Below are 12704 nucleotides of genomic sequence, written 5' to 3'. Positions count from 1 at the left end.
CATCCCACATGGGCACCAGTTCGGGTCCCAGCGGCTCCACTTCCAATCCAGCTCCCTGCTAATGTGCCTGGGAAAGCAGTGGAAGATGGCTCAAGTCCTTGGGCCCCTGCACCCATGTGGGAGACCTGGAAGAAACTCCTGGCTCCTAGCTTCTAACTGGCCCAGCTCCAGCCCTTGTGGCCATTTGGAGAGTGAACCAGAGGATGGACGTCTCTTTCTCTACCTCTGCCTCTTACTCTCTGTAACTCCACCTTTCAAGTAAATAAATAAATCCTTTTTTTAAAAAAAATACGTTGATCCTCTTTTCATGAAAATTTGGGTGTTTCTGTGTTGCTGTCTACTTTGATGAAGTCTACGTTCAACTCTTTTCCAGTTTTTTATTGGGTTGTTTGTATTCATACTATTGCCTTTTCAGAGTCTTTAATATAGTCTGGATTAAAGCCCTTTGTCACATTTGTGATTTCTAAGTCCACACCCCTTTCCTTTGTGGCTTGTCTTTTCACTCTCTTACCAGGGGCTTTTGTTTTGAACTTTTTATCTTGGAACAAATACTCACAGGAAGTTGCAAAGATAGTTCAAAAAGCCCTGAGTTCCCTCCTTGCCAAGTTTCCCTCTAGGGTTATGTTTTATGAGCTGGAGTATAATGTCAAATTGGAAAAGTGGCGTTGGTATAATAGGTGTGTGGAGTTCTATGTCATGGTATCACTTGTGTAGGTTTGTGTGGACGTCACCACAGTCCAAGACACAGAGCTATTGCGGCTCCACCGCGAGCTCTGTTTGTGTCACACCTGCTACCTTCCTCCACTCTCTCTGATCCCCTGTCACCCACTGATTTATTTCCATCTCTGTAATTTTGTCATTTTGAGAATATTTTAAAAATGGAATCAGGAATCATACAGCATGTGATCTTTTGAATTAGCTTTTTTCCCCCATTCAGGATGAGTGGAACAATAAGGTTATTTAAAAAAATGTATTTAATTTTTTTATTTGAAAGGCGGAGTTACAGAGAGGCTGAGGCAGAGAGAGAGAGGTCTTCCATCCGCTGGTTCACTCCCCAGATGCCCGTAATGGCAGGAGCTGCGCTGATCCGAAGCCAGGAGCCAAGAGCTTCTTCCAGGTCTCGCACACAGGTACAGGGGCCCAAGGACTTGGGCCATTTTCCACTGTTTTCCCAGGTCATAGCAGAAAGCTGGATCTGGAGTGGAGCAGCCGGGACTTGAACCAGCGCATGTGGGATGCTGGCACTGCAGGTGGCAGCTTTACCCACTACACCACAGCAGCAGCCCCAGAAGGGTCATTTTTGGAACCCACTTTGCTGATATCTGTCTAATTGGCGTATTTAGCCTGTGTACATTTAATGTAATTGCTATGTTAGGGCTTACCTTTGCATTGCTTGCTTGTTCCTGCTGCATTCACTGCCCTGTTGTCCTCTTCCTACCTTCCTTTGGTCACATGAAGAATTATTGGGATTCATTTTGAATTATCTATAATGTATAAAAATATCTTTGTATAGATTTTAAGTGGTTGCTCAGGTCTTATATTTACAAACGTAAGTTATCGGCCTAGCCATCTAGACATTTTATTAGTTTGAGTGAAGTGTAGAAGCCTGACTTCCTTCCTCATCTCTTTGCTCCCCTTCATTGATAATATAATTGCCCCCAGCATTTCCTTTACACACAGTTAGAACCATGTCAGACCAAATGATGCTTTCTGCTTCCATTGTCAAACATAATTTAGAGAATTCAGGTGGAGAAGGAACGTTTGATGTGTTCACTTGTATTTGTATTTTTCCATTGTTCTGTCTTCCTTCCTGATGTCCCAAAACTTCTTCTCTCATCATCCTTTCGTGTTTCAAGAACTTGTAGTCACTTTTAACGGATCTTCTGTTGACCAGTTCTTCTAGTTTTCCATCATCTGAGAATGTCTTGATTTCTCTCTTATTTATGAAGAATATTTTTAGTGGAATGGGATTCTGGGCTGACAGCTTTTTCTCTCAGTAGAACTCTCTTCCTGGCCTGAGGTCATGGATATTTTATTCTGCTTTATTCTAAAAAACATTAGAGTTTAACATTTCACATTTAGATGTATGATGCGTTTGAGCAATTTTTTAAAATAAGGTGTGATTTTGAAGTCAAGCTGCAACGATTTTGCATATGGATGTCCGATTTTTAACACCATTTGTTGAAGAGACTCTCCTTCCTCCACTGAAGTGCGTGTGCACACACTTGTCAAAAAGTCACTCGTCTGATTTCTGGGAGTCTATTTCTGATGCGCCTGTGTTGTTCCATTGATCTGTGTGTCTATCACTCTACCAGTACCATGTTGCCTTCATTATTGTAGCCAGCTAGAAAGTCCTAAAAGTGGATAAAGTGATTTTTTTACATTATTCTTTTTCAAAATTTTCATAGTTATTCTAGTCCTTTTGCCTTCGTATGTAAATTTTAGAATCAGTTTGTCTATAACTACAAAAAAAAAGTCCTGTTGGTATTTTTTTAAAATTTATTTATTTATTTTTTGACAGGCAGAGTGGACAGTGAGAGAGAGAGACAGAGAGAAAGGTCTTCCTTTGCCGTTGGTTCACCCTCCAAAGGCCGCCGTGGCTGGCGCACTGCGCTGATCTGAAGGCAGGAGCCAGGTACTTCTCCTGGTCCCCCATGGGGTGCAGGGCCCAAGCACTTGGGCCATCCTCCACTGCACTCCCTGGCCACAGCAGAGAGCTGGCCTGGAAGAGGGGCAACTGGGACAGAATCTGGTGCCCCGATCGGGACTAGAACCCGGTGTGCTGGCGCTGCAAGGCGGAGGATTAGCCTAGTGAGCCGCGGCGCTGGCCGCCTGTTGGTATTTTGAGTGAAACTGTATTAAAATATAGAGCAAGTGGCCGGCGCCGCGGCTCACTAGGCTAATCCTCCGCCTAGCGGCGCCGGCACACTGGGTTCTAGTCCCGGTCGGGGCGCCGGATTCTGTCCCAGTTGCCCCTCTTCCAGGCCAGCTCTCTGCTGTGGCCAGGGAGTGCAGTGGAGGATGGCCCAGGTGCTTGGGCCCTGCACCCCATGGGAGACCAGGAAAAGCACCTGGCTCCTGGCTCCTGCCATCGGATCAGCGCGGTGCGCCGGCCGCAGCGCACCAGCCGCGGCGGCCATTGGAGGGTGAACCAACGGCAAAAGGAAGACCTTTCTCTCTGTCTCTCTCTCTCACTGTCCACTCTGCCTGTCAAAAAAAAAAAAAAAAAAAATAGAGCAAGTTTGACATGATTTATATCTTTACTATAAGTAAAGTCTTCCTATCTATAAATGCCATATTGTCTCTCCACTTACTTGTGTCTTTGATTTATTTCATCAGCATTTTGTCATTTTCGTATAAATGTGTATATATATATTTGTATATATGTGTATATATATGTACATATATATGTTTTGCTATTTATACCTAAGTATTTAATTTTTTTGGGTCCAGTGTGAATGGTTTAATTAATAAACTCCAATCTCCACTTTTACATTGCTGGAATACAGAGATATAGTTGACTTTTGTGTTTTGACGTTGTGTTCTGCGGCCTTGCTGTGGTAGATTTCTTCGGATTTTCTATGTAGGCAATCAATCTGGGAAAGTGAGAGTTTGTTTTTTTCATCTCAGTTTGTATTATAGTTCTCTCTCTTGCCTTACTGTACTGTCTTGGATTTCTCTTATAATGATGAGTACGGTTAGCAAGAGTGATACCCTGGCGTTAATCCCAATTCAGGATAAAAGCAGTCATTTACTGTATTAGTTTGCTGTTGCTGTATAACAAAATATTCCCAAATTAGAAATGTGTTGCTTTGCATGTTCTGTGGGCCATAAATCTGGGCAAAGCGTTAGCTGAGGCCGTTACTCAGGGTCCAGGTGGACAGAAATCCAGCCGTCTGCTGGGGCTGCCGTCTTCTCCTTGAATGGTGAGAAGGGTCCTCTTGCAAACTCCCCAGTTATTAGCAGAAGTCGGTTCCGTGTGGTTGCAGGGCTGAGACCTTCAGAGCCTAGTGAGCACTCACTATGCAGAGCACATGACCCCTCTGTTATCCGGCAGCCTGCTTCTTCAAGGCCGGTAGGAAGGCATGGCTGCAGCTTCCACTCTCTAGCTGCCCGTCCCTGAGCTGTAGACTCGCTCTTGTTTGTTTATTTTGGAAAGAGAGACCCCCAGAGAGTTCTTCCATCAGCTGGTTCACCCCTACTCTAAATGCCCACAATAACCAGGAATGGGCCAGGCCAAAGCCGGGAGACAGGAACTCAATCCAGATCCAAGTGCTTGAGCCACTTCCACCTGCTGCCTCCCACAGTGTGTATGAGCCAAGACTAGAACCAGACTCTGATAAAGGGAAATAGTGACTTTAACTGCTCTGCCAGATGCCCACCCATATTTATTTATGTTTAGGTGTATTTCTTTTTCATTTATTTGAAAGGCAGAGATACAGTGATCTTCCATCAGCTGGTTCACCCCAAAGGCCTGTAACAAATGGCTGCAACAGCTGGAGCTGGGCCAATCTGAAGCCAGGAGCCAGGAGCTTCTTCCAGGTCTCCCACATGAGTGGGAGGGGCCCAAGCACTTGGGCCATCTTCCACTGCTTTCCCAGGCCATAGCAGGGAGCTGGATCGGATATGGAGCAGCCAGGACTCCAACTGGTGGCCAGGTGGGATGCTGGCACCACGGGCAGAGGCTTAATCTACTATGCCACAGGGCACTCACCCTGGGCAGTTCCTTTTATTTCTAGTTTGCTGCAGGTTTCTAAATGGATGGATGGCAAAATTTCTCAAATTTATAAATTAAGATGATCAAGTGGTGTTTTTGTTTTTTACTTTTTATTTACCTGAGAGGTAGAGTTACAGGCAGAGAAAAGGAGAGACACAGAGAGAGATCCTCTATCTCCTGGTTCATTCCCCAAATGGCCACAACATCCAGAGCTGAGCCAATCCAAAGCCAGGAACTTCTTCTGGGTCTCCCCTTCGAGTGCAGGGACCCAAGCACTTGGGCCATTCTCCACGGCTTTCCAGTGCCATGAGCAGAGTTGGATTGGAAGAGGAGCCACTGGGATACCCCAGGAGGGATGAACTAGTTCATTGTATCTCAGACGGCAAATTCGTATGTGTAGAGTTTACTCATCGTATTCCTATATTATCTTTTTAATATTTATGGGATCTATAGTCGCATCCCCTCTTTCATTCCTCATGTTGGGGATTTGTGCCTTTTTTCTCTTTTTCTTTGTCAATCTTGGAAGAGATTTTATTTATCTTTTCATAGCTTTATCTTAGTTAATTTGATTTTCTTTACCACGTTCCATTTTTAATGCCATGGATTTCTGTTCTTATCTTTATTATTTCTTTTCTTCTTCCTGTTTTGGGTTTATTTTGCTTTTTCTTTTTTAGTCTCCTAATGTGGTTTTAGATTGTTAATCTGAGATTTTTCCTTTTTTCTTACATTTAATTAATACTTAATGCTGGCCGGCGCCGTGGCTCAATAGGCTAATCCTCCACCTTGCGGCGCTGGCACACCAGGTTCTAGCCCCGGTCGGGGCACTGGATTCTGTCCTGGTTGCCCCTCTTCCAGGCCAGCTCTCTGCTGTGGCCCGGGAGTGCAGTGGAGGATGGCCCAAGTGCTTGGGCCCTGCACCCCATGGGAGACCAGGAGAAGCATCTGGCTCCTGGCTTCAGATCAGTGCGATGTGCGCCGGCCGCGGCAGCCATTGGAGGGTGAACCAACGGCAAAGGAAGACCTTTCTCTCTGTCTCTCTCTCTCTCACTGTCCACTCTGCCTGTCAAAAATAAAAAAAAAAAATTAAAAAAAAGAAAAGAAAAAAATACTTAATGCTATAAGTTTTCCTCTAAGCACTACTTAAGCTGCATTGCATATTTAGATATGCTATATTTTCATTTATATTCAGTTCAAAATATTCTCCAAACTCCCTTAATACTTCCTCATTGATTGTTGATTATTTATTGACAATTATTTATTATTTTAATTTTGAAAATGATTGGAGATTTCCTTTACCATTATGTCATTGATTTCTAGTTTAATTCCATTTGATCAGAGAACACACCGTGTAAGGTTTCAGTTCTTCTTCAGTTTGATAGGGGTCTTGCTTAGTGACATGGAATGTGGTGTGTCTTGGTGACTGTCTGCCTGTACTTGAAAACAATGTGTGTTCCCCTGTTGTTTGGTGAAGTGCTCCACAAATGTCCTTCGGTCCAGGCAGCCGATGTTTTGTTTGGTTCTTCAGCACACATGCTAATGTTCGTTGGTTCTACCTATCACCGAGAGTGGAGTTTTAAAGTCTCTTGTGGTAACTGTTCCATGTACTCTGTGCACGTGTGACCACTGCACTCAGTGCGGGGCAGGGACGAGTTTGCTGACGCTGTGTCATTCAGACTCAGAGCCCCGCCCATCACATCGCCTGCTACCGTCGCTGTCCAGGGCTGGTTGACTGAGGACACACCTCTGCCTGCTCGCTCGCGAGGAGACGTGGACCCCTTTACTTCCTGAGGACCCAATCAGGAGACAGGGTTTGGGGAGAGCCAGCTGGGGGCAGAGTGGGGTACTAGGCTTCCCCACATGCGAGGAAGATCTAGGTGCCTACTAAAGAGGCCAGGAAGCTTGGGGAGCAGGGGAGGCAGCCCAGAGGAGAGGACAGCGGGGTGAGCGTCAGGAGTATTTCAGGGTCAGCAAGGCGACGAGGCCTGGAGGCCCAGCAGAGGGCGGAGTCTCCGGGAAGTCGGGGAAACGTGGGAAGCTCGGACACGTGGACACTTGTCCTGGCCACTCTGCTGCCCACGTCTTGGAAGCACAGGCCACAGGCACAGGAATCCGGCCTTGTGCGTACGCGGCGCCGGCTGGGTTTCAAGCGCTCTCCCTAGGAAGCTCTCGCTCTGACCACGGGGTGCTTTGTTCCTCAGCTTCCGGTTGGGAACACAGAGATCTGTGAATGGGCCTTCCACAGCTACCCTGCAAGCACCTCACAGAGCTCGGGCCCCTCACTCCTGCCCTTTCTCAGGAAGCTTCCACCCGGGGGCCCTCCCAGATCACTTGAGAGATTCTCGCCTTTTCTTTTTTTCTTTTTTTGACAGGCAGAGTGGACAGTGAGAGAGAGAGACAGAGAGAAAGGTCTTCCTTTTGCCGTTGGTTCACCCTCCAATGGCTGGCGCAGTCGGTGCGCTACGCTACGGCCGGCTCACGGCGCTGATCCGAAGCCAGGAGCCAGGTACTTATCCTGGTCTCCCATGGGGTGCAGGGCCCAAGCACTTGGGCCATCCTCCACTGCACTCCCGGGCCACAGCAGAGGGCCTGGAAGAGGGGCAACCGGGACAGAATCCGGCACCCCGACCGGAACTAGAACCCGGTGTGCCGGCACCGCTAGGCGGAGGATTAGCCTAGTGAGCCGCAGCGCTGGCAGATTCTCGCCTTTTCTGTCCGTCACTCAGCCACCGCCCTGTACAGCGACATCCTCCAGGAGCCTCGTGGGTCGGAATCAGACGTGACCTGGCGGTGCCCAGCTCTCAAGGGGCACACTGGGGGCTCCGAGGGCTGGCCGAGCATCACGCTCTTTATCGTCATGTAAATCACCCACTACGCTGTCCTCGGGGCTGCAGAAGAGCCACCGCTTTAGTTCATAACATTTCCTTTTATAGACAGTGAAATCCTGGCCTGGACAGGGGAAGAGACCAGCCGGAGGGATTAGGTCTGAGCGCAGTTTGGGATTTGCGATTTGCGGCTCCTCGATGGTAAATTCATCACAGTTAACATTTCCCGAGCACTTCCTCTGAGCCAGACTTCCTGCTGATCCCTCTACCTGCATCTTCTCATCTTCTCTTCCCAGTCTCCTAGGAGACAGCTCCGTGCTGCCACGGATCTCATTCCACAGGCGAGAAGTGCAGCAACTTAGCCCTGCCGTCGTGCCTCCAGCACAGGCGGCAGCGGGAAGCTTACCCAGGCGCTTTGAGGGTTGTGCCTTTGAGCCCACCCAAGCCACCTGCCCACTTGGGGCATCAGAATCCCCCAGCATAAAACAGCAGCCTTTGATGTGCTTTGCTTTCCTCCCCGGGTGCCGCATCAGTAGGCAAGGGGTGCTCAGTGCTGGTGATGTGGGGTGCCCGACTGCCCTGTTCCCACTGAGCCAGGGCCAGGCCTCCCGTCCTGCTGTCCCGGCCGCCTCCCAAAGCCCATGTCCTCTCAAGGTCTGGAGACCAGAAGCCCCTCCCAGTTCGGTCAGGACCCGCTGAGGGGTGGCCCTGGGGCCGCTGTAACAATGCAGTCTAAAATTACCCCAGCCAAGGCGCCCTCCACCCTTCCTGCATTCCTCCCCCAGGCTGGGCAGCCCAGAGAGAGAGAGCCCTTTGTGGGGCTGGCTGGTTTCTGTTGTGGGCTGTGCTCCCTGCCACTGGGCTGTCTCCAGGGCTGGGTGCCAGGGGGCTCCCAGGAAACAGGCTGGGCCCGGGGGCCAGTGCGCTGTCCAGGATTCCGGGCTTCTGTGTCTCCTCTCCCTGGATCACGCTTTGACTCAATGACTGACTTCCATTTATCCTGAGGCTAAGTTGTAGCCTGGGTGCCACTGCCTCCAGGAAGTCTTCCTTGCATGCTGCCCTCTGCATAATTAGCCAGCATATGCTTTCCAGCTGAAGGCACTCCCCATCGTAGGGCTTTTCCCAATGTTCAGGACCTGCCTGTCCGTGAGTCTGTCTCCTTGAGAAGAGAGATCATAGCTCCTTCACTGTCATATTCAGATTGCCGGTATGGTGCCTAGCACACATGACACGCTCAATGTTTGCTTGTCGAAGTCATTCATTCATTCATTCATTCAGTTAAGGATGTCAGCAGCGAGCAGCACACATTTCCTTGTGTTCCGATCTACAGCCACAAAGAAAGGAAGCGCTAAGTGAGGAAACCTATCTTTTAAGATCCATTATTTCAGCGCTTGCTAACCCTGGATTGCTTTGGCTGAGGCTGGAACTTCTCTCCGCAGGGCACACTTGGAATGCGCACTCAGGGTGTCATCGCTGGCAGGGCTCTCGGGGTCTTTGTCTCTATTTTTCAGATGCTCAGAGAGGTTTGGTAACTGGCTAAGGTCACACAGCCAGCACAGGGCAGGTTTGGGGCTGCCTCCTTACAAGGAGTGTGCACTTCCTCCCTTCATGGGGCTTTTGTGCAGCCCAGCACACACACACACACACACACACACACACGGGGACTCCGAGCTGTGCTGGACAGGATCTCAAAAGGAGGGAAGAGAAGGAGCCTTGGGAGGTCCAGGGAAGGAGAAGCTGAGTAGGGCGCATTGGCCCAGTGGACAGGCGTGAAAGCCGTGGGAACGGCATGTGGGTGGGACGGGGGCCAGCGTCGGAGGCTCTTCAGGGATCGAGACTCAACCTCCCTGGCCACAGCTGCTGAGGGGACTTGAGACAGACGCCCGGGCAGAGTCACCTGCTGGGGTCTGTGCCTCCCTCAGGACAGCCATGAGCTCCCATCCTCACACGGCCCCCGCAGCCACGGTGCAGCCTGTGCCGCTCTGCCGGCCCTCCGTGCCAGCCCGGCAATCTGCAAGAAGAAAACCTCCACCTGGAGGGGGAGGGGCGGGCTCGGCTTCCTTGGTGTTCTGGGGCCCCTCCCCCCAGGCTGTGCCTGTCCCTCCGACGACGTCCCTGCTGGCCCACCGGCAGGTCAGGGCACAGCCTGCTCCGGCTGCCTTGGGGTCTCTCTCTGGAGAGTGATGAATGCGTGGAGGGATTAGCCCGACTTTCCTGGGCCCTGGCGGTGCCAGGAGCAAGCACATTCCAGAAGAGCCTGAGCTGATGGATGCCTCGGGAGGAGGGGGAGGCTGTGGAGCTGGGGAGGGGCATTCCTAGGATTCCGAGGGCTGGGGGCTGCACGAGGGACAGACAGCTGAGAGGGCCGTCCCGCCAGGCTGGGGCTGGGCAGCCCGTGCCCTCTCCCCAGCCCCAAGGAATGTTATCTGTCCTCGGATCTCTTGCAAGAGCGGGGAGGAAGGAGGCGGGGTAGCTATGCCCCGGCTTTGGTTCTTTCTATCTCAGGGTCCGGGGAGAGGGTGCGGTGGGGAGGGGGAGGTGCTGGGGCCGGAAGGAAGAGGCCCAGCGTGCAGCTGGGATGCGGGATCCCGCAGCAACCCAGCTGGGAAGGCTCCTGGAGCGCCACCCACCCACTGTCTTCAGTCTGTGCCTGGGAGGGCTTGGTGCCAGGGCTCCGAACAGAGACCTGTGTGCAAAGGCCTGCCTGCAACCCAGGGCTTTTTAAGATTTATTTTATTTATTTGAAGCCCAGAGAGACAGAGAGAGAAGGAGAGGCAGAGAGAGAAATCATCCCTCCACGGTTTCACTCCCTAGATACCCGTTAAGAGCCAGGAACGCCATCGGAGTCTCCTACATGGGCGGCAGGGGCCCAAGCACTTGGTCCACCTTCTGCTGCTTTCCCAGGTGCATCAGCAGGGAGCTGGATGGGAAGCGGGGCAGCTGGGACTCCAGCCATGCTCCAGTATGGGCTGCGGGTGACGCAGGCCGCATCAACTGTACTCAGCGACCTCTCCTCTGCACCTGTTTCCCTAGCTGTAGACACGGACACAGTGGTCTCCGAGGACTCTTGCGGCTGATTGTCCTTGGCCACTGGCTGTGGGGACAGACTGAAGGTTTGTGTTTCGCCGGCTCCTTCTCTTTCCCCAGAGAGGCCTTTGAGAAGTCCTAGAGGGAGGGGAGCCTTGGTGCCCGCTTAATCGGAGCGGGAGCTCCCGAGGCCCCAGCAGTGTGGCGAGGCGTCCGACGTGTCTGCTCAAGCCCATTCCCAGTTCCTTCGTAGGTGGCTTCGGGGTCTCACAGAAGTGACTCAGTCTTGTGTCTGGAACAGCAAACAGGGTCAGCATAGTGACCACTCCCGGTCAGCACAAGGCTGGGCCATTCCTTCCTGATGCTCCCCCTTCGACTGCCCCCTCCCCAACTCTTGCTCTTGCCTGGCTCCCCACCCCCAGCCCTCCCCAGGAGCCCTGGGCTGCTGAGACTCAGCTGCTGCAGGACCGGGAGGTCCCAGCCCTGCCCTGAGTTCCACGGTTATTCTTTGCCATGGGGCACTCGGTTTAATATCTAAATGCAACTGCATCTGTACATGTCGTTGGATACTTTTCACAAACAGTGTTTGCAGATCCAAGGAGAAAAGCGGTGTCTCGCTGCTCTCAGCTACACTCCCGGTGGCCTGCAATTCAGTGCTGGTTTATGACGTTAGCCGCTAACATTTCTCATCTGTCCTCTTGCTGGTTCCCCAAGGCAGGTATCTCTTCCCGGAGCAAGACCAGGATTTGCTCAAGGTCACAGCCGGCGCGGGGCCGGAGTGGGGTTGATGCATGCGTAGTTGCGCTTGCTGTTTGAGGGTGGAGGAGACTGCTCACCTGCTCTTCAAGCCACACTGTAGACATGGATGAGCCAGCGCTGTTGTCCTGCGGACACACCACGACGTCCTCACAGGCAACTGACCCGGCCACGGGATTGCTTGCTGCCAGGCAGCGCTGCGCAGCCATTGCCCAGCCTCCACGGCCAACATGTGAAGATGGCCCGCTGCCCAGCACGCCCTGTGTTGGGTGCCCGCCCCCGCGTGGCACCCTGCAGGAGTGCCAGGGAGCAGCCACTTGATTTCATTTCTGAGGATGGCTGGGTCAGAGGGGAACCGCCGGAGGAGGCCGTGCGTGGGCGGGTGCGTGGGGCGGGGCTCCGCGCCCAGGCGCCTGGTGCACTTGGCTGTTCTGAAAGTAGCCAGAGACACCCGAGGGAGGTGGTTCTACTTCGGCAGCCGGGAGGCTAAGGGAAGGGACTGCATCCCCTGGGGAAGCGGGGGATGGCCCTGGCGCCGAGCTGGAAGAGCCGCTGCGATTCTTGGCGCTGGACCTATCAGGGCTTCCTGAAGCCTTCAAAGGAGGTGGGCGCGGGGCCGCGGGACTATCCCCATTACCTCATCCCCTCTGCGGTCCTCTCCCTGTCAAACCAACAAAAGGAAAACACTGGCCAACGTTATCCTTAGGGGCCGTTCTATATTAGGAAGAGCAATTGGGAGGAAATCTAAAATTAGCCCCGCATTAATCAGGGCCTGTGGCCAATGCAGATGACTCAGTTTCCAATTCCACATGTCCTGCTCTCAGACAGAGGTCAGTGACACGGAGGAAGCCCAGGCCGGGACATTGTGAGCCGTGGGCAGAGGTACGGAGCCCACTGCTTTGGAGTCGGGTGGGCTGCGGTTTCATTGCTGGCTCTGGCCCTCACTAGCTGCGATCCAAAGGCTGCCTTCACCTCTTTGGGCCTCAGTCTCCCCCTTTGAAAAGAGGACTACGGGGGCACAGTAGGTTAATGCCTTGGCCTGCACTGCCAGCCTCTCATATGGGCGCCGGTTCTAGTCCCGGCTGCTCCTCTTCCAATCCAGCTCTCTGCTGAGCTTGGAAGAGCAGTGGAGGATGGCCCAAGGCCTTGGGACCCTGCACCCACATGGGAGACCCAGAAGAAGCTCCTGACTTCTGGCTTTGGATCAGCACAGCTCCGGCTGTTGCAGTCATCTGGGGAGTGAACCAGTGGATGAAAGACCTCTCTCTCTGTCTCTCCTTCTCTCTGTAACTCTCTTTCAAATAAATAAATCTATTAAAAAAAAAAGAAGACAGAAAAGAGGGGTTGTGGGCACCCATTCCCTGGGGCTGTTGTGACGATGT

The 12704-nt window shown here is 52.0% G+C and overlaps 1 long non-coding RNA gene across 1 annotated transcript; it reads right to left on the bottom strand.

The window, feature by feature from the left end:
• Positions 1–10254: 10254 nt before the first annotated feature.
• Positions 10255–11659, bottom strand: LOC138848717 (uncharacterized). The gene is made up of 2 exons (XR_011386813.2): positions 11403–11659; positions 10255–10858 (listed from the first exon to the last, which is right to left on the bottom strand). It is a non-coding gene; the product is annotated as an uncharacterized LOC138848717 (long non-coding RNA).
• Between the last annotated feature and the right edge of the window lie 1045 nt (positions 11660–12704).

This window comes from Oryctolagus cuniculus, chromosome 2 (assembly GCF_051225735.1).
Source record: "Oryctolagus cuniculus isolate XC-2025 breed Fujian yellow rabbit chromosome 2, ASM5122573v1, whole genome shotgun sequence".
NCBI classification, from domain to species: Eukaryota; Metazoa; Chordata; class Mammalia; order Lagomorpha; family Leporidae; genus Oryctolagus; species Oryctolagus cuniculus.
This window is presented reverse-complemented; position numbering and strand designations above follow the sequence as displayed.